Here is a 20,802-nt window from a genome sequence, read left to right as displayed (position 1 = left end):
AAAAATGCTCTAAATACTTCCTTTTCTGCCTTTTGGTACTCTTGCTTCCTTGGGGCCTTGCCACTGGTGTTGGGGCAGACCCCAGCCAGGTCGGGCCGATGCTCCTGGGCTCCTTCGGGGCGGAAGAGCCCTGCCCACGGCTGTGTGCGAGCTGTCACTCGGCGCTGTCTCTGCAAATATTGTCATTAGGCTGAAACATAAATAATCACTTACAGCTTTGCCACTTCAGTTTGTGATGAGCCTGCAAATGTCAACAGATGTTTGTCAGAGATAATCAGGCCACTTTAGTGCTTAGTGGCTTTGTCATCTCTTGTGTCTGGGGGCTTTGTTTGTCCCCCACCTCCCTCTCAGTGTGTGGTGCTTTTTCCAATGCCTCTGAAAATAATTGACTTCTTGTCTTGGTCATTTTTTACGTTTGTTTCCAAAAGGCACGGGAACAGCCCCTCACCGCGGTGACTGCCATGTGTGCGGCAGTCGCTTTACGATGCGGCTCCAAGTGCAGTGGTGCTGCCCCAGCGGCCCCTCCCCGCACGGCCACTCCCCGAGCGAAACGTCCTCCAAGAAGCATCTCCTGGGTCACGAGCACAGGGCCCTGTGACAGCCCTAGTACCCACACAGTGCAGACAGCTTTGCTCTGAAACACAGAGCAGGAGCAGCCCAGTGCTGCTGCTCATGCCAAGCATTTCTCCAAGCGTTAATAGCTCTCTTCTCCTCTCCCCCGCTCCCCAAGCAGGACGGTTGGGACCTGGGTCTCCTGGTGCCCGTGGCAGCTTGGTCATCCACAGGGAGACTGCAAAGAGAAGCACTGACCCCGTCGCATCACCCCAAAGAAACGCTTCTTTCTCTGTTCTGTTTCTCTCACCCAACTTCTCCGAATTTGTTCGTTACTCTTCTTGCTCTCCTATGCTGTTCACCTGATGATCTATTATTTTTTTTCTCACCTCCTTCATATTCATTTGCAGCCGGTCTTGAGCAGAACAGGAACCCAGACACATCTGAGTCGTGTTTTCCACTGATGGTGCCGTATGCCAGAATAAATGATCTCTTACAGGGCCGTGGTAGGGACCTTATGTATGGTGAGAATTTAACAACAGGTGGGTTAGGAAACACAGGGGGGGCAGAGGTAGCCGAGGAACATGGGGAGAAGCGGTCTCAGCTACAGCTCATCTGTGTCCGTGCATCCTGAGGTGGCTTTCATAAACCTCCTGAGGTTTGGGTACATCCTCCTATGGCTTACTGTTGCTGCAGGCTGCCTCTCAGAGGAGCTTTCAGGCTCTCGGTGTCCCCTGGGGCTGCCGTGCCCGGCTGCAGGCGCAGGGAGCAGTACAGCCGCCTGGTTCCTGAGCACCACCTGCCTGAGAGCACGCGGGGCTGAACCCGGGCTGGGATGCTTGCTCTGCCCCTCGAGGAAGCCAGCTGAAGCCTCTGTCCTGGAAAACCCCCTGGCATTTGCCCTGTTACCACCAACATGCCATACGCTAAGCGTGGGGAAATGTTTCTGTTCTGCATACTTGCTTAGCTCTGAACGCAGGACGAGGACACCATCCTTCCCTTTTCCATGAGAAAGGAACTGATGCGTTGTCTCTCTGATTTTTCTTTGGGCTGTGTGCTTTGACCCTTCCTTCAGGTTCTGTCTAGGCACTGGGGGGGTGTTTCTCGGGGCTCTGTGTGTTGGACAGGCTGGGCAGGGGCTCGCAGCATCCCTCTGTCCTGCAGTGGCACCTGCACGACTCCTTGGCTCCGGACCCCAGCACACCCGCTGCAGGAGGCATCAGGAGGACTTGTCTCCCACCTGCCTGGCCCCCAGGTTGGAGAGCGGTGCCCAGCGCGCCCCGCTGTCATCTCCCTCCCCTTCCACTTCCTTCATAGCGAAATGCTTTGTTTATTTTCATACTTCTGCAAACCAGCCTTGCTTCTTGCAGATCCCGCAGCCTGCAGGTAGGACTCTGTTTTGGTCTGCGCTTGTTCTCACCATCTGTGGGCCTCGTCTCACCGTTTCCTACTCCTTGACTCAGTTTGGGTTTTGTGAGCATTTCCACAGAGCTCTGATTCCTGCCCTGTTTCAGCGCATTCCTGTGGCCTAGGGCTGCTGTGCCACTGCTGTGGTGCCTCCGTGGTCTCCCACCCAGCCTCTCACCCACCCGTGTGGCTTCTGCCCAAGCCAAGCTCTGTATTTCCGTGCTGAGGAAGGAATATTTTGGCAATTTCTTCTCCCCTCTACACTTCTGAACCCATAACAGCGTGGCAAGGGATTCCCCTGTCCTCGAGGAGAGCTTGTTCACTTCAGTGCAGCCTCCTCACAAGCCCCCTGCTCATCTCGTTTCTCCTGTAAATAGGGTATTTTTCAAGGTTTAATTCCATCCACGAATACAGTAGCTTTAAAATCTGTAGAAGCACATGACAACTTGCTTACTGTTCTCCAGTTAACTTTTGAGCAGACCCACTGCCTTAGAATTAGAGGTATTAAATCAGAAACATTGCTTTTATTCATCCTCCCTTTCAGGTTTCTTCTGCCTCCTTGAAAAGCTGACTTTCTTGCTGGAGTGTTTTCCAGCTGGCTGAGGTATTTTGGAGAGTCTGAGGAAAACCAGGGATTTTGTAGGCAGCCTTCTGCACTGGCAACCTGCCCACTCCCACCTGCTTCCAGGTGGGCTTCTCCTCCTTTGTACCAGGAAGGGAAGGGCTCCGCTGTGGGATTTGGTGAGTCGGTAACACAGCATGGGGCGAGTTTGGGGTGTTTCTCTTGGGTCGCTGCCACTAAAATACCAACAGCTGCCCTAAACCCAAACCTTTCAGCTGGAGCCTTCCAGCATTTGCAAGCCACCCCCCTCCCAGAGGGGGCTGCGGAGCACAGCCCCCTTCCCTAAATACGAACTTGTGGATCTCTGCTGGCCTCAGCCCTTCTGCTGTGCTCCTACAAGAAATGCACATGCGGGAGGGGCAAGGCTGAAGGCTGCAGGTAGCCGCCTGCCCAGCGTGCTCAGAGACAGCCTGAGAAAAGGGTCGCTTTTCTTCCGAGGGCGCTGCGGCTGGGGTCGGTTCCCTTGCTGCAGCCAGCAGGACAGTGGCAGCCCCGGTGCTCCCCGTTCCTTGTGGTGGCCAAGGCTGCTGCCCTGACGCCTCGTGCCGGCGGCATTTGGCTTCGCCACCCCGTGCTGCAAGAGCCGGAAATGCACCGTGGTGTGGTGAAAACAGGAAGCAGCGAGGGCCTGATCTTTTTATAGTTTGGTCAGTCGGTGAGAAAATGAGAAGTTATCTGCTGCTCTTATCTAATAGTGAGTTTTTTGCTTCCTGTGTTACTGCGGTCAATGTAGAAACCCTCTTCCCTCATGAACTTCATTTCCTTGAGGTCTTTTTTTAAATTCACAGCTTGCCCTCCACACACCCTGATGCAGGCAGCTTTCAGGTCACATCCTGCCCTGAAGCTACACCTTGGAAAAGAGGTGGTGCAGGAGGTGTGGGCCAGGAATAATGCCTGCCATGGTCCTATGCTTGCAGTTGGCATCTGTGCAGCAGAAGGCAAAAGGATGAGGGTGGAGAGAAGAGGTGCCGTGAACAGAGGCTCCCCTGCAAAGGGGCAGAGTTGGGGCCGGGGCCAGCCGGCTCTGGGGGCACGCGGAGAGGGTGGCTCTGGACCAGCACCTTCAGCTGGTGGCCCCCCCACGCCAGCCCTGAAAGGGCTCACAAGTGTGGACAGGGCTCCTCACAGTCCCTTGGGAACCTCGGTCTTGGGAAGAGAGGATTTGGCCAGAAGCATGCGTGTACCTCTGCATCAGGCGTACGGCTACGGGAGGTGGGAGGAGAGGGAGAGCTTGGGCTGTGCTGGCTTCTGAGCTGGTTGTGCCAGTAACAAACAGAAGCCTGTAAGCGAAGGCAGCTTTGCACCAGCACCTGTACAGCTGTTACAACTGCTTGTACCAGCACCCTGCCCTTGCTGCTGTGCTGGCAGAATAACTGTTGGGTTTTCCTTCTGCACCCCAACAGTAATTGGAAAGTTGTACTTGAGTTTCTTGAGCATTGTGCACAAAACCAGGTGGGCATGAGGGGCTACCAGCTAGGAAGGTGCTGGGTGAATGCTTGGGAGGCATCCAGGGACTCTCATTTGGACAATTCCAAAGCAAACTGGAGCAAATGGCAGGGGCCTTTAGAAGGAGGGAGAGCTGCATCCCAAATGCTTTGCTTGCAACTGTATTTTTATGCTGGCAAATACACTGGCGTCAGTATAAATCATTGCCTGGAAATTCCTGTGCATATATTATCAGCTGGTGACATCTTTATTTACCCTGACTCTTTGTTTATCTGGGATTGCAATACCAGATAAAAATCCCCTATACGTTTCCTTCAGCAGCATAAACATTACTTTTCAGTGACCTCAGCTGCTTTCCAGTGGGCTGTGTGTCCCCAGAGCTCCTCCAAAGCTTTTAGGGACGTTGTGCTCCCCAGTAAGCGCTCGCTGCTTGGGCTGGTCCTGCCGAGCATGGTTTACCTTGGACTTGAGCCTGGAGAGCACTCTGTGTGCCTGGCTGCAGAGCATCCCTGCTCCTCGTCCCTTCCTGCCTCCTGGAAGGAATGGGGGCTGGGGACGTGCAAGGGGAGAGCTTTGCAACACCCAAATTGCCTGTGGGTGCTGCAGGGTTGGAATGGTGTTGAGGCCAAGGCTGGACTTCATGCTGCTGCTAGGAGGGGATGGAAGGGAGCAGTCGTTGGCCTGGGGGAGGCTGTGACCTCACAGAAATTATCCTCTTGGATTATTTTGGAAATGAGCTTCCAAACAGCACATATTGATGGTGAATTACAGTAATGGGCTGGCGAGCTGCCCTGACAACCTCCACACTGTGCTTCTAGTGGAAGCAATCCTAGGTATTTCATTACATCGGGAGGTTGTAGGGCTCAGTGAGTGTGGTTTCGCTCCCAGTCCCAGCGCGTTGCACCAGGGCTCACTTGGAGCAACTTCTGGGGGCGTGCTGCACGTGCAGCCCGGGGCCAGCGCGCTGCCTGAGCGCTCTTTAATCCTGTCTTGGGTGCAGATCAAAAAAGCCAGTGTGCCAGCTGGCTGAGTGCTGCTGGCTACCTCGCCTTCCCCACCGGGCTTTCTGAAAAGAGGGTGCAAAGCGCCTACTGGCTGCTGTGGCACAGGATGTGCTGTAATAGCCGTTCCAGCACCATTACAGCAAGATCTTCTTGCAGTTCTTTAGGAAATAAGCACCGAGACTGAGCATAAAACAATTTGTTGCTTTAAAAATTCCCTACATAGCAGGCTCCAGAATTAATATGGAGGACTAAGTTTTGAGTTTCAAGTAAACCATCAAAAAATGAGGGTGTGAAGACCTCTCACCATCCCACTGGCTCTCAGGAAAACCTAAAGAGGCAGAATCTGTGGTGTTTTACTGTGTTGAGCAATAGCTCCCTGTGACTGTGGCAGAACTACTCATACAAATTAGCACTGATCAACAAGAGTGACAGTTGTAAAATCTGTCCCTGAACCTCCACGTTTGCAACCTGAAAATGCAGGTAATCAGTCTGCAGATCAGTTCAGGACCTTCAAGGTGTAAAGGTGCAGGTACTCACGTGATAATTAAACCATACCTAGGAGAAGTGAGGGGAAATTGATAACTCTCAATATAAAAAGCACACGGTGAGAACATCCTGCAGCTACTCCTCTTCAGCACAGCACAGCACAATGTCAAGTAGCTGGTTAATACAGAAAGAAACTTTACACCCCCATAAATTCAAAGCCCAGTTCTTGATTTAAAGGAAAGAAGTGGTTGTAGAGTACTGTGACGTCCTGGTGTGCCACTGGTATTTTTGATGTACACCTGTGGTTGCAGCGGAGCCGGTTCAGCTGGAGTAAGGCTGGTCATCAGTGGCTGAGGACTTGGTTCTCAAGTGCCTGGTACCACCAGTTTCAGCTAGTGCCGTAAATAGAAGGAAAAACTGCAAAGCACACCCAGAAAAATTGTATTTTGTTGAAACACAAAGGAATGGCTTACATTTCAACCCTTTGAAGTCAGTAGGCTATTCGTAAATTCACTAAAAAAGAAGGTAAGTAATGACTTCCTTTCTTAAAGCTTGCCTCTTACATCCTTTAATTTCAGCCCTGCTGCGGTGGGTCAGATGACTTGATGAATCTGCAGAACACCCCGCACCAGGATGCCAGCAGTGCCATGCCCCTCATCGGCGCTCTCTGTGCTGTGAACCACCAAATGGGAGAAGTTGACGCCTCCTGGTAAGCAGAGCCAACATCCCTGGCCCAGCCTCAAGCACTGCTCTGTGCACTGCGATCAGATGCTGGGTCCAAAACCACCTTACGGTCTGGATGGGGCTGGAGGGTGCAGTGTCTGCCTTGTCTCTGTTCCCTGTGCCCAGCCTGCTTGGGGTGTTAGGAGACCCTGACTGAGGACGGAGGATGCGCTGGGCTTCCCCAGGCAGGGAGGACGGGTGGTAACAATGGGGCAGGGTGGGCAGCTGGCCAAAAAGTCTGTGTTTCAACCAGCACCCAGCCCTACCTCCCTGTAGGGCAAATCCAGGAAAGCATAATGCAGATGCTGACAGCCCCGTGGGGGTGACCATGACAGCTTTTGGGGGCTGGCAGCTGGGTGCCAACCTCCGTGTTGGCCTGGGCAGCAGCAAGCATGCCTTTGTCCGGCAGAGCCATCACATTATGGCACTAGTTACGATGTCTTGAAAGGTTTCTCAGAGTTACTGCATACAGTTCAGCTCAGATAAGCTCCTAATTCTTCATTGCTGAGCAGACAGGCACCAGGTGGGATGTGAAGTAACCACACTGGATCCACTGCTCCTTAACTCTGCATCGGGCTGGAACATCTCCTCTGCAGGAGGAGGCTCACAGAGCCCCTGCCTCTTGTCCCGGACTCTGAGGAGCAATGAGGAGTAGCATATCTTGGTGAGCACTACTTGGAAATGTTTCGTTGAAATTATTTTTCAGTTGAAGTGGTGTGGTGTGGTGTTTTTTTTTCCTAACAAACTGAATATTATTTTTTTAATCAAGAAAACATTTCAAACCGAGTACTTTCCATGTTGAAATTCTTGGGTTTCATGAAAATATTACATCATTGCTTTCAATTTGTGTTTACAGGATTTCCTGGTAAGTCAGGGGCAATGCTGAGAACGCCACTAATCCTTCTGTGAATTCATGTCATGGGGCAGAGCGGTGCGAGTAGCTCTGTCTTTTTGCTGTTTTCCCATCAATGATGTCAGGTGCCGACAGCACCGTCCCTTAGTGCCGCAGCACAGCGCCTTTTCCTTTCGCAGGGAAGATGTGTCCCCCCAGAAAGCAGCCCTGCACGGTGGCAGACCAGAGCTCTGCAGCTCGCTGTCGGGCAGGCATGCTCCAGCCGCCCTCCTGGGGGCCACGCGGGGGTGAATGCAATGGTGGGCAGTGCATGGGGGTGCTGCTGGCTGGGCTTCTCAGCTCCAGTTGTGCAGAGGAAGGCTGTTTGTTTGTCAACGTCTGGATTACTGTAATAAAAACTAAGTTTGGGGGTTCATCAGGGAGAGGCAAGCTTAAACCAAGTCTGATGGTCTGACTGCTGAAGGGGCACCTCTTGTGCTGCCAGGAAATCTCTGAAGGATGGCCACTGACTTTGTTGTCCCAAAGGAATGAACACCGGAGCCACTCTCCTGGGTAGCCTGAAAAAACACGGATGTGTGGGGAATAAAACACAGCCCTGAAAGAAACCACTTCTTGCCATGAGCCCATACTGGGGAATGCTGCTCTCATCCAAGGAAATTCCTCCTGCTCATCCTTGACCTCCCATGCTGCTGGCTGTGACCCATGGAAGATCTCCTCCTCCAGCAGCGTGGCTGTGCTACGCCTGACATGCAGGAAAAGACCTTGTGAAGAGTTACAGGTCCACGTCAGGAGTTACAGGTCCACCCCGTCCCTGCGTGCTTCTGCCAGCTGTGCCCAGGAGAACCCACGGTGCTGCACACTGTCGCCTCAGCAGCTGGATGGCTTGGAGCGTAGCCAGGACTGGGCTTTTCTTCCGGGAAATGTGCTGCTGCTATAGATACCTAAGGCATGATTTAAAGATGTTTCAGTTGCACTTATCTACTCTACAAGGTGTTTTTCAGCTAATGGCAGATTCTGTAGCAGTACCTTCAGGTTCCCCCCGTGATGTGGTGCAGTCTGAGGGTCTCCAAGACCCTTTTGCGTCTCAGCAGGAGAAGATTCCTCCTTTATTGCCATAATCAAGATGATTAGAAGGGGATGGGGGAGAAAAGTTATTCATACACTCTGGTTCTGTTTGGCTTTAAAATATATGAATTCCTCTCTCCCTAAATAATAGGAAGTGACATTTTCTTCCCTATTTTAAACTTTCAAGGAGCCAGGGCATGAGCAGCATACAGCATCCTGCTGGGATGCTGATTGCAGGAATTGGTCTAGGTGATAATTGTCCAGACTTGAACCCTCTCCTGTGTGAAGACAACAAAGAGAACAGAACGATAGCTGCACTTGGACGTTTGCTGTTTTTAGCTGGGCTGAAACACGGCACGGGAGGGAGGGCTACGACTTCTCTCTGCCGTGTGCTGCCACGCAGCATGGTGTGCAGGTAGGAGATGGAGAAGAAAACTGAGCTGATGGCATTGATGCTAAAGCATTCTTCAGCCTGGCCTGAAGGGAGATTTTACATCCTTGTGTTGCAACCCAGTGACATAGAATTTTCCAAGAAAAAACAGACCCGCCTTTTTTATTATTACTTTTTTTTCCAGCTGGGACTGTGTGCGGACTTGCATTTGTTACCTTGTCTGCAAGTGCAATCTGAGACAATTGAACCTTCCTAAATTGTTGCTGAGTCTATATGCTGCATGCCAGCAACAATTATAAATCCTTCCCTGTTGCTGTTACTGCTTGGGGTCTGCCGTTTCTCTCCCAGTTAAATGTGTTGTATTTTTGTTGAATGCCAACAGCACAACACTGAGAAGAGATAAATACAACATGGGCATAATGAATCACGAGCTCTGGTAGCCTCGCCCCAGTCCCAAGAGACTGTCTGGAGCTGGCCAAAGGAGAAAACACAGTGGCCTAACTGTTTTTTTTTACTTCACTTTTGCCTGGAGAGTGCACCCGTGGGAATGCAGGAAGCAGGAGGCATCCTGCCCATGCAAGAATCCCAGATGCCAAGAGGAGCAGGAGTGCACAGCGGTGCGCAGGGGCGGAGGCTGGCACCACGCTCGGCATTGCCAAGGGGCGCGGGCTGCTCCTGCTGCCCAGGGCAGCCTGCCCGGGGTCTGGCACCAGGGTCATGGAGAGAGCTGTGGCCAGCACAGTGAGTGCCAGGGAACTCGAGTCGGTGACAACAGCCGCCCGTGAAGGCAGCACGTGAATTGGAGACTACGGGCAGAAGTGTGCACGTGTGGTGCTGTGCAACCCCTGCACTCTGCTCAGGGCAGGTTGGGCTTCAGAACAGACATCTACATCCAGGCTGGGGCACAAAAGTTAAACTCTGGCTGGGGAGGAACTGGAGGTGAGCAGCAAGAAGGATGGCAGAGCTCGGCAACATGACCTGTGGGGACAGGCTGAATGAACTGGCGTTGTTCTATTCAGAACAAGACAAGGGAGATGAGTTAAACTCTAAATATATAACAGCCTACCACAGAGTACGTCAATAAACTGTTCTCCGTGCCCACTGAGGACAAGGGAAAAATTACAACAGCAGAGATTTTGAAAAGACGGTGAGAGAAACTTTCCAACTGCAGGATAATTAAACCCTGGCAAAGATACAGCTTGCAACATCTCCATCAGTGAATGTTTTTAAGACCAGGTTAGTCAAACCTTTGTCAGGAATGATGCTTTGGGGCAAGGAGGATGGACAATGTGGATTTGGGGGACCTTCTGAACTCTCGTGTCAATTATTTTCAGTTGGTTTCACTGTACTGAAGTCAGAAGCTTCAGGAGAAATTTTCTGCTGTTGCACAGAGTAAGGCCATTCATGCAGGTCCCCTGTGTGGTTCAAGGAAAGCCAGGCTGAGCAATGGAGACAGGGACAACTTTTTGTCATGAAGCTATTAAAGCTTTAATCAAAGAGCTAAGGAACTGAAGATAGGACTGAATATTTTTTTCATGTAAAAACCAATCAAAGCCACCCTTACATGTCTCTCAATAAAGGAGTCCTGTTCTTCCCAAACTTCCAATATTAGCAGACAAGGAGCACGAATGCTCGTCGCTGGAGAGCTGACTGCTTGTCTGCAATGTGTCTAGCAAGAACCACTACGATGTGCCCTTCCTTCCCTGCCCAGACAGCTGTAACTCGGTGTGTGCATGTAGCCAGGGGGCAAAGCTGTGCCAGCCACCGCCATGAGACCTGTTCCTTTCTGTGCAGCCACCCGGGAGCCTGGCAGCTGAGCCTGGAGGAGGATCCGTAACACCAGGATGTGTGTCTTCATGTGCTGCAGCAGCTACCGGTGCTGGCGGTGGGATGAGAGTCCCTGAACCGGGCTGGGATGGGACACATGCATGCTGGGACAAAAGCCTTCTTTTTGTGATGTTCCTCCTTCAGGCTGCACGGCCTTTTAGAGCAGCAGAAAAAGAGGAGTGCTTGTGACTGCAATGGTCACCCTGCAACCACTTGTTCTTCTGCAGCATAGGGAAAAGCATCTCAGACAAAGAAGCTGGAGACAGCATTGTTCCCTGGAAGGAAGCACAGCCAGAAGGTAGGAGTTGAGAGTGAGACGAGGCAGCACACTTGGTGTGTCCCTCTGGAATTTGGCTGCTTTCCCCCGCTCCCCCTGTGGTCCCTGCTGCCTGCTCCAGGGCACGGCAAGGCAGGTGGGTGAGGTTCACCCCGCGGGGCCACAGGAAAGATTGCTTTCGTTTATCTTCACGTTTTGTAATCGCTCCCAAAGCCAGGGGAAGGTTTCCCTCCTCGATGGGTGGTCCCTTCTCTGGCAGCGTCAGGGTTTGAAGCCTCGGTGCAATGAGAGGGGAGGGATGAGCGGTGCCAGGAGGAGGGGAAGTGCTTGCTGTACCAGCCGGGGGACTTGAGCAGTTACGCTCCCTCCTGCAAGCGGTGCGGTGCCGGGGATCCGAGGTGCAGCTGAGGAGCCGTGAGAGGAGACTGTGTCATGGGAGACGTGGAGGCAAGCAGGTGTGTTACCAACCTGGGCCCCTGGGGGAGGGCAGGGGGCTTTCATCCAGTTGCTCGTGGGGGACGGCAGCTATCTTCCTGCACGGTCTGACTGCAAAAGGACCAGCAAGATGCTCAGTGAAGGATCTTACCCCAGGCCAAGACCTTTCAGAGCAACCATCCGCATAAACAAACATGATTAGTGGTAAGTGTGGGCTGGCCAGCTGCCTTTCTTGTTTATGATCCTGCTCAAGGAGCCTCGCAAACTCATCCTAGCTTCAGCTTCTGTGTATAGGTTTAACCACCTTGTAAGTGCTGGAAAGTGCCTGAAACCATTTTGCCCGTGCGGCAAAGCGCCTGTGTCCTGTGAAACCCAAGCTCTGGGGCTTGTGCTCCAAAAAGGAGCGTCGTAGGGCCATGTGGGGCCATGGGGACATGCAGCCAGGACCCGGCCCGCACACCAGCTGTGCCTGCCCATCGCTCCAGGCCCTGCGTGCATCCACGTGCCAGCAGCCCTGCAGCCTGGGGTAGGTGCGAGGACTCGGCTGCCCTGGGCGAAAGCTGTGTCCCCCCCTCTGCTTCTCCTCCACCTGCCAGGGTCACGCTGCCACAAGCTGTACCTGCCCACAGCATCATGTCACCTGCCTTCTGCGATGGCACTGCGGGTTGTTTCTTCCCTAGGGGGTGATTTCAGTGCACTCTGGGTGTCCTTGCAGGTGTCCCAACCCCTCTGGGGTCAGTGAGCCCTAGGGATGGGCTGGTTGCAAGGAGCAGGCTGGGGAGATGTGCGGTCAGGGGACGTCACCGGCCGTGGGGTGGCACGGTGAGGTCGGGACACAAACCTGCAGGGTGTGAGCCTGGGCCATAAGCTGCGCTGGGCCGTGGGGGCCGCTGCTTTTGGCTCTCCTCTTCCAGAGTTCAAGGCTTTGTGGTGACATTAACCACATCGGTGCCTGGCCGCAGCCTTACTAGTAGGTAACTTGGCAGAACACCTTTGCGCTCACTGCCGCGTGCTCGGAGGTTTGGCAGGGAACCAGAGGTGCTTGAAGCCTGACCCGGCTTTAAACCGGGACCGTGCAGCGCTGGGAGCGAGGCCAGGCCCTGGGGACACCTCCTAACGGCGTGTGGGTGCCCGCAGGCCGTGCTGTGCGCCCCCAGGCCGTGCTGTGCGCCCCCGGTCGTGCAGCCCAGGCCCCGCGGTGCAGGGCGGGCGAGCCCCCTTTCCGCTCCCCAGAAGGGCCGCGGGCACACCGGGGCCGCACAGAGCCACCAGAGCATCCCCGCGGCAGGACGGGGAAACTTCGTCCCTCGCTGCCGCCCCGTCCCAGCGCCGCCACCGGACGCGTTTCGGCCTCCGGCGGGCCCCGGGCCGCGGGCACGGAGCGGGAGGGCCCCGGGGGTCCCGCGAGCACCGCCCAGCACCGCCCGCTGCCCCCGGCCCTCAGCGCCTCGGCCGCGGCGGCAACAAAGGCGGGCGGCGGCGGCGCAGGTGGGAAGGGGGAAGGGAAGGGGAGGGGAGGGGCCCGGCCCGGGCTGGCCGCCCCCTTCCCCGAGTGCTGCGGGGCCCGGCCGAGGAGTGCCGCCCCCGCGGCGGGGCGACGTCCCGGTGCTGCCTGCCCCGGCCCCGTGCCGAGCCGCTGCCCACGGTGCGCGGCCCTGCGGCGGGCGGCCCCGCTCCCGAGCGCCCGGAGGCCGGCGGAGGAGCCCCCCCGGTGTCCCCCGGTGTCCCCCGGCCCGGCGGCGGGGCGCAGCCCGTGAGTACGGCCGGGGGCGTGCTGCGGGGCTCGGGGCGGGGGCAGCCCGTGCGGAGGTGCGTGCGGTGCTGCCCGCCGCGCTGTGCGGTGCCGAGGGCCGGCTGCGGGTTGTGCCAGGAAAGGGGCGCGGTGGAGCGGGACCGGGGAAGGGGCGCAGGCTGCCGCCTCTCGGCGTTGCCTCCACGGCCTCGCCGCGGCTGGGTCTCGTCCTGGCGGTGTCGAAGCAGAAACACCCGAGGGGGTGAAGGTGCTGGGAGGGCGGCCGGACGCGGCCGGAGAGCCCTGCTGGGCGCGGGGGCAGCGAGCTGGAGGTGCGGGTCCCGCCGCGAGCAGGGAGCGCGGCTTGGTGTGCGCTTGCCTCGGGCACTCGCTGGCCTAGTGGGAGCCAAAACCCCCTTTGCAGGGCTCATGGTGGGTTAACACTGCTGAGCCGTGCTGCCTGAACGCAGGGGAGCACCGCGATGTGGTCCCACACCGGCCTCCTGGCCTCCATACAGGGGAGGACAGCGGCCGCCTGGGATGCTGGTGTGAAGGGTGCTGCCGGGGGAACGGTGCCTTTCCAGCCTCAGCTTTTGTTGCAAGAGCTGCTGGTTGTACTGGGCTGCGTATCTTAGAGAGCCGTCCTCCCCGCCTGGTGCCCAGGGCAAGGTCAGGTTTGGAGTATGCAGCCCTCACGCCCTTCTGCCTGGGTCACGGCATCAGTGAAGGTTTCAGCAAAGCTCGGGGTAATGGCGGGGTTTGTGTAGAGGTGAGCAATGCTGGATGTGCCGTAGGAAGCAGAGTATTCCTGGCGAAAACCTTCCCCAGAAGGCCCCTGGGACTCGGGCCAGGAGCGCCGCATGAGGCCAACTTTTCCCGTTCGTTTCCGCGGTGGCTGCGGGAGGGCGAGGGCTGCAGGAGCTCGCCTGGACCCGGCGCTCCCCTCCTGTGGGCAGCGCAGCTCCTCACCGCCGTGCCGGCTGTCGCTTTGGAGGCACTACGGGCACAGGGTCCAGCTGGAACGTGTGTCACTGCCTGGCTTAGCTCCTGAAGCTGTTTGCTGCTGCTGGAGGTGGCCGTGATGCGGGGAGGAGTGAGCAGAGCTGCGTGTGCTCGGGAGAGCTTGGGGTCCTGGGTGCCAGGGGCAGGATGGCACCGCAGCCTGCAGCTGCCCAGCGCTGTGCTGTAGCTCCTCTTCGGTCATTTTGTGGATGCTTCCTCTAGGTGGGCAAAGTGCTGCGTCGTGGCCTTGTTCGCGGTAAGCAGTGGCGGCGGTTCAGGCTCTGCGGGCGTGCTGTGCTGTGTTGTGCCTGCACCTCTCTGCAAAAGCGGTGGCTGGGCTGAAAATCCTGTTTCAGAGACCTGGACAGTGAACCACCAGCCGCGACCAGCAGCATGCCTGTCTAGCTGACAGCAAGCATAAGGTTACATGTCTTGGTTCAGAAAGCAAGAGGAATACACGGGCGTCTCCTCCACCTCAACCTGTGCAAGCAAACGTGTGTTTATGAGGCTTTGATAACAAGGCTGCTTGCTTGGCTAACTGCTATTTGTTTGGAAATACTCTGTTACTTGGTTGAAACCAAGCTGTGGATGTGGAGATGCATCATCATCAGCCAAGACCTAATTTTTCTGGGACAAAGCAGGCAAGTACTTGAATCTTAATTTGTAGCAGTTGCTGACAGAGTTCCCTCTTGCAAGAGCTGGAAATGCATGGGAGGAAATTAAAAGTCCCAGAATGAGATGGACGAGGGTGCTTTAATTAATGGCAAAGTGGATGTAGCCAGTAATGTTTCATATCTTTAAGTCTGTCCTTGAGGCTGTGGTTTAAGAGGAACTTGACTGCAGAAGCAGGATTACTGCACGCTCAGCGGCTTATTTCCCTGTCTGTGCGAGAGGATAGGTGGCCTGCTGAAGGGCAGAGCTTTGCCAAAGGCAGTGCATAGGTGACAGCGCCCTTGCAGGCATCGAGCACGCAGCTGGTTGTGAAGCACAAGTCTCTCCCAGCCTTCACGCTGCTCCAGGCTGGAGGGAGAGGAGGATGATAATTGGTGCTAGCCAAAATCCGCTTCGGGTTGTCGTACCCGGGGCTCTAAGGCTGGCTTGGCTGGCTGGCTCTGAGGAAGATGTTCGAACTCAGGGTCTGTCACCTCCCTCTGCTTCTCCTGACCCACCTGAGCCATTGCACTGGCAGCTTTTGGAGGGGCAGGAATGGTGCAGTAGGGTTGTGGTCCTCTGTTCTGTTCATGGAAAAGTCAAAGCAGCCCTTGCAGCCCTAGGGGAAAACATTGTTTTCCTGTTCTCAACTTGGCATTTATAAAGATGGCAATAAAAGATCTGACAGTATTATTTTGATGATGTTTTATGAAACGTACTGGCCTTTACTGTAGCCCTTGTCTTTGCTAGAGTAATGTAAATCCCAATTCTGCAAAGGATTTAGCAATCAAAGAGCATTATGAATCAGTCTGATACTTTGTCCCAACCACAGCCCTTCTTAGGTTGCTGACCTACATACAGCTTTTGGCATAACTGCTCAGGGAGGCCAGGCTCTGATTCTGAACGTGGGGTGGTACGCGTGCTGCCGAGCTGCTGAGATCGCTTTGTGTGCGGGGAATGTTTTCACCGAGGATACGTGCAGGTCTGCTGAAATCCCTCATCGCTTCAGCTGTGCTTGAAGCTGGTGCTGCTTGACTGGGAACTTGTCTGTGACGTGTGAGCTGTAGGTAGTTCCTCCAAATGCTCTTTCAGTTGTAATCGTGCTGATTATAAAACTCAAATATGAAAGGAGGTGTTTTTGCTGTAAAGAGCTCCTAGATATCTGGCCGACAGGAGTCGTTGTTATCAGATGCTCTAATTACTTGTGTAATTAAAGACCTTGGAAAAACTTACATACTTCGGGCATTTGCTTATAGATAAAATCCAGGTTTGTTGCCTTTTTTAAAACATGCGTGGCAGTTCAGCCTCTAATGAGATGTGAACCCAAAGTGTCCTTCCTAAAACCAGCCCAGAGGTTCACTGTGCCCATGCACATCTCATCGCTCTGCTGTGATGCCTGCAGTAAGGAGGTGAGCGGGTACAAAAAGGAGGGGCTGGAAGTGGGTCTGTGAAGCAGCAGCTCCACGGGGAGCTCTGTCTGCTCCCTGCTGGCTCGTGACGAGCTCCCAAGCATCAGCCAAAGGACACGGGTGCGGTTCCTACTGAGGTGGTGGCAGTGAAAACGGACAAAGCTCAGGTGAGCTTGCTTTCTGCTGCAGCTTGGGAAGGCAAGGAGCAGTATGAAATGCCATAGCTGATGGCACGCAGAGCAAAGACAATCTTTGGGGTCAGTGTTCAGATTTGCAGCAGAGCAGGACTGCCCTCGGCTCTGAGCAGCGTGGGGTCTGGCAGTGTTGGCTCCCTCCCTGGGTAAGGGAAAACGCTGGTGTAAATTCTTCTTTCTTTTTTTATGTACCCTGTTGTGGACATCTTTGATTGTGTGGGCACATCTGTTTGTGTTTGTTAAACACCACGTTGAGCAATGGTGCTGCATTGGTTAGTGCTTTAAGGCAGCACTTAAGCCTGTTCATATCTGTCATGATTTCAGCTCTGCAAGACAGATCCCTTCGTTTGCAGGACTGCTGGAAGCAAGGAGAGGTGCGTGTGTGCTTCCCACCATGTGCCAGCAGGCTGCACATGTGCCTTTTGGTGTGGTCGTGGATGCCAGCTCTGGTGAAGGCCCTTTGAAGCGGGGTGTGCGTATGCTGGTGTTTTCATCTGCAGGTCTGGGGTATTCAATCTATTCTGGTCCTGAGAGCTCCTAGGAATTCATTTGGGGAAGTAACAGGGCAGAGTGATAGCACCTCTGTGAAATGTGGGGACTGTGTGCTGTCCCCACCGTGCTGTCCGCTAGGTTTTTGTCTCTGCAGGTCCCGAGTGGTGCGTTTGCTTCACTCGGGTTGTTGGTCCCTTGTCAGCCTTTTGAAGCTGCCTGCTGAGTTTCTGCCTCTTGTTGGGTGTCTTCAGAGACTTGAGAGTTGCGGCTCTGCCAGCAAGATGTCAGATGATCTTAAATATTTGCTCATGATCTGTTGCTCACAAGTTACCATAACCTCTGTTCTCAAACAAAGGTTGCAGAGAAAGCTGCAGTGCAGCATCTTGCTTATTCCTCTGTCTTCATAAAAAAAAAAAAGTCTGTTTGTGATACCTTAATTTAGAATAGAAACACTGCACAGAATATCACCCTGCATACCAACAGGATGCTGGAGGGCAGGGAGGCCTCCACTTTTTCCCTTTTATGCTTGTGCCCTGGATGCCTGGAACAGCACCTCTGTGAATGCAGAAGAGAGCTCCTTGCCAGACTGAGCTAAAATTTCTGTGTGCTCTTGATGCGTGTTTCCTCAGGGAACTGGCAGCTACCGAAAATTAACAGAGCGGAGCTGCCTTCATTCTGCTGCCCGGTGTGCACTCCAGTGCTGCTGGAGCAAGCCAGGAACCCCCAGCCAGCCAGCCCGGGCACGCTGCAGCGTGATGCTGGTTCTGATTATCGCCGTCCCTTTCCCAAGGCACCTGGAAATATTTGGAAACTTTACTCAAATGCACGGTGCAACTTCTAAATACATGTTGGCTGTTAATACGTCTAGCTTGACAGTGAGCAGAGACAGCATCTACAAGGTCCCTAGCTGGTGCCTGCTCCCTCCTGCCTGCGTTGGTAGAGAGGGCTGTCAGCAGGAGCAGGGGAGGGTATGGGTATTCTGCCATACGTGGTCGCTCACCTGGGGCACAAAGATCAGCAGAATTCTGTTCGTCTGGGCTTTATGAAGCTGTTTGAATGAAGTATGGAGCTCGAGCCAGGCCTGTCACAGGCACGTTGCACACAGATCTGCATTTAGCAGCCCTCATCACACTGGTGCGCATGGTGGTGCTGGAGCCCTGGCTTGTGGCTGAGATCCCAGACTGAGAGACGCTGAGAGCAAGCTAGCACTCCTGTTGTAACTAGTACAACCGTTCCTGCTTACGGGGACTGAAGCAGTTTGCATTTGTAACTGTATAACTTTGCAGAAAGATAGAAGTATGCCTTATGGCCCGTCTCTCGTACCACTACAGCATTCGCTGATGAGAAGATCAAAGGGATTGAAATCAGTTTGCCATGTTTCCTGCAGATGCCCTGTGTGAATTAACGGAGGTCACAGTCCATAGGAAGTGTGCCAATGGTGTTAACTGGGATGGAGTGACAATAGGAATTGTCATGGCAATCTTGCAGCAAAGATAGCTGCTTACCGAAATGGTTCTCTCAGAGACTGAAAGCGATCCGCGGTCATAGTTGTCCCCTGCAGAGCGCAAATCTCAAGGAGCTGTTTTTATCTTGAAATAACATTTAACTTGCAACACAAGAGTGAAAAGGTTTTGTGTTTTTCTAGATTCATTTGTAGGACTCAGCGTTCAGGAAGTGCTGCTGGCAGAAAGGTAATGTAGACCACCACGTGCCTTCCGAACAGAGTAGCTCAAGCACTGAGCATCCTAAAAACAATTGTGTAGTAAAAATTAAATAAATAAAAATTTTTAAACACAAATCACAAGGGTTTTGTGTTTCCTTGACAAATTTGAAACATGGTTGAAATGTACTCTTATCAGTCAGAGAAGATACGTTAGTGCTACCGCTTCCATTGTCAAACACGATCGAGGTATAGTTCTGTGTAACTCCAAGGTTGTACTGCAGTCTCGTGATGGATAATCAGCGTATTATTTCTTGACCATCTTTATGACCCAACTGGAATCCTGAAACCCTTTGTGCTTGCTAGGGGTCTTAAGGAAATTGGAGATTTGAATGTACAAGATTATAGGTGTTACAATCAAACTGTATTTTATTGTTTTCATTTTAATGTAAGCTTATATAATTGACATTAATACTCAACCCAGTGTTTGTTCCCTCAGCAGAGATTCGGTATAAAGAATTGTCAGGGTGCTGGGCGCTTCATAAGTGAGATTCATCAGCGGAAACAAAAACCTTGTTCTCTGTCAGCTCTGTGCTGATTTTTCTGGGTGAGTTTGGTTGAAATACGATTTATGTTTGTTTACATTTCTGTGGCCCCAGGTAAAATTCCACAAACTGGGCAGAATCCAGAGGAAAAAGTCAAGGTGCAGAAAAAGAATACAGGTCAAATTAAAACCCTTTTTTGATTCTGCAGGATTTTATTACCCAGCACTACATATCATTACTCTGTGAGTCTTTCAAAGGGACTTTTTCCCACTTTGGAGGAGTTCTGCTGGTACGTTGATGAAGTAGCTGGAGGCCTTCGTGCTACGTGCTGCTAACTTCTCAGCATCACCGAGGTGGTGTGTGAGGGAGGGAGCTGAGAGGTAGGTCTGGTATTAACCAGTGCAAAGGCAATAACCTAACGGAAGTGGGCAGAGTTGCTGGGAACAGTGCAACAGTGGAGGAAAACAGAACTTTTCCTTCTTCCTGATGCCAGGCTCTTGGCACCCTTTGGGGCGGAAGGTGGTCAGCTGCGCTCTGAGGAGTGGTTGTGACAAGGACCAGGAAAGCACAGACTCATGGAAGTAAGCAAAAAAGGAAAGATGCTCCAGAGTGTAATGAAGGAGAAGACATGGTCTGCTCTGTGGAGAGGAAAAGTGTCGGAGAGTGGAGCTGCTTTTGGGGAGAAGAAAAACAAACAAAGAAAAAAACCCTGTAGGAAGGAGTGGTTAAGTGGATTTAAAAGGAAAGGAAAGGAAAACAAAAACCAGAAGGGGCCAGGCTTGAGGGTAAGTGGAACAGAGATGGTGTTGAGGTTGAAGGAATGAGGAGCAGAGATGAAGGAAATAGTCCCAAGGATGTGTTTTGTTGTTGGAGGTAGTGGGATTCCTGCAGGCCAAGGGAGGATTGATATAAATGTAATCAGGAAGGGGTGGTTTGGAGAGATGTGAGAGTGCCAAGCTAGAAAAGCAGAAAGAGCATTACTGGAAGAACACTTTAATTGAAGAATGGCTTGCATGATGAGTTAGCCAGACTATCTGCTCATGATATAGACTGGGGACTGAGATCACTGGAATTTTCTGTCTCTTCAAATTAAATTTTACGTATTTTTAAAGAATAGCCTTCTTGAAGTCTGGCCAAATGAGTAGTTCACCTGTGGACTGAGGAGTCTGAAAACATGACTGAGACTTTGCTTTGAGTAGTGGCCCTGTGCGTGTGGACATCTGTGTCATGTGCGTGGTCATCTGTGCTGAGCCTGCTGCAAGGTGTGGGCTTTAAAAAGTGCCACGAGTCCTCAGGGGAAGAGAGGTGGGAGAGGTGCATGGAAGGAATCTCATTTTATTTTGATTTATCTGCTACTTTTCATAGCAGTCGCTACTTGCTGTCTTTCATTTCATTCTTCTGTAATCCAGTGTGGGTGTTGGTTGGGAATATTTTAGGCACTGTGGATGCGGCTCATCAATTTCAGTTGTGGTTAGGAGCGTATTCTTGAAAATCAGTGGGAATTCCTTCACATCTGTACCTGAGGTAAAAATCAAGTTCACTTTCAAGTGTGGCAAAGCCCCTTTCTGCCTTCCCTCTCCCCGTTTTGGAAACCTGTTAGCATTCCACGTTTGCTCTGGGTAGGTGAGGGCGGTATGGCAACCCTGCAACTCTGCTCTTGCTGCGGTTTTGATCTCTCAGGATAAAACCAGGGAGAAATCCCACAGAAGTGTTCTCCAGGAATCCGTGGGCAAGCTTCTTGTTCAAGGTTCACATGTGTAACCAGTCTGTCTGTGATTCAGCAGCCTCTAGTTTTGGCTGAACCACAGGGAAAGAGTTCTTGACCGGGATCTCAGAGGTGAGCTCAGCTCTGCACTTTGTCGTCATCTCTGGGCAGATCGCTTTGGAAAGCACCAGTCTTCTTCAGATGGACAGCACTGGTGTGTTGCAGTGAAATGCATGCTTTAGGGTTGAGAAGTTTCCTTAGTTATTATGGGAGCGTAATCAGATAAATATTTCATTAGATATTTATGGATTGTTTAATTAGATG

General features: G+C 52.9%; 1 protein-coding gene across 9 annotated transcripts in view; it reads left to right on the top strand.

Moving 5' to 3' along the window:
- The first annotated feature begins 2,495 nt into the window (after positions 1 to 2,495).
- ST6GAL1 (ST6 beta-galactoside alpha-2,6-sialyltransferase 1) overlaps positions 2,496 to 20,802 on the top strand; it is a 56,145-nt gene continuing 37,838 nt past the window's right edge. For 6 of the 9 annotated variants that reach the window (XM_040568055.1, XM_040568043.1, XM_040568047.1 and 3 more), the window contains exon 1: positions 10,742 to 11,108. The gene's annotated coding sequence lies outside the window, so the exon portion shown is untranslated. Of the gene's footprint in view, positions 2,701 to 6,095; positions 6,227 to 7,141; positions 10,675 to 10,739; positions 11,109 to 20,802 lie in introns of those variants that run through there. The other 3 variants (XM_040568044.1, XM_040568045.1, XM_040568049.1) reach the window with 3 other exon arrangements.

This window comes from Cygnus olor, chromosome 9 (genome assembly GCF_009769625.2).
Source record: "Cygnus olor isolate bCygOlo1 chromosome 9, bCygOlo1.pri.v2, whole genome shotgun sequence".
In the NCBI taxonomy this organism is placed as follows: Eukaryota; Metazoa; Chordata; class Aves; order Anseriformes; family Anatidae; genus Cygnus; species Cygnus olor.
The sequence above is the reverse complement of the archived record's forward strand: the minus strand, read 5'-3'. Positions and strand labels throughout refer to the sequence as shown.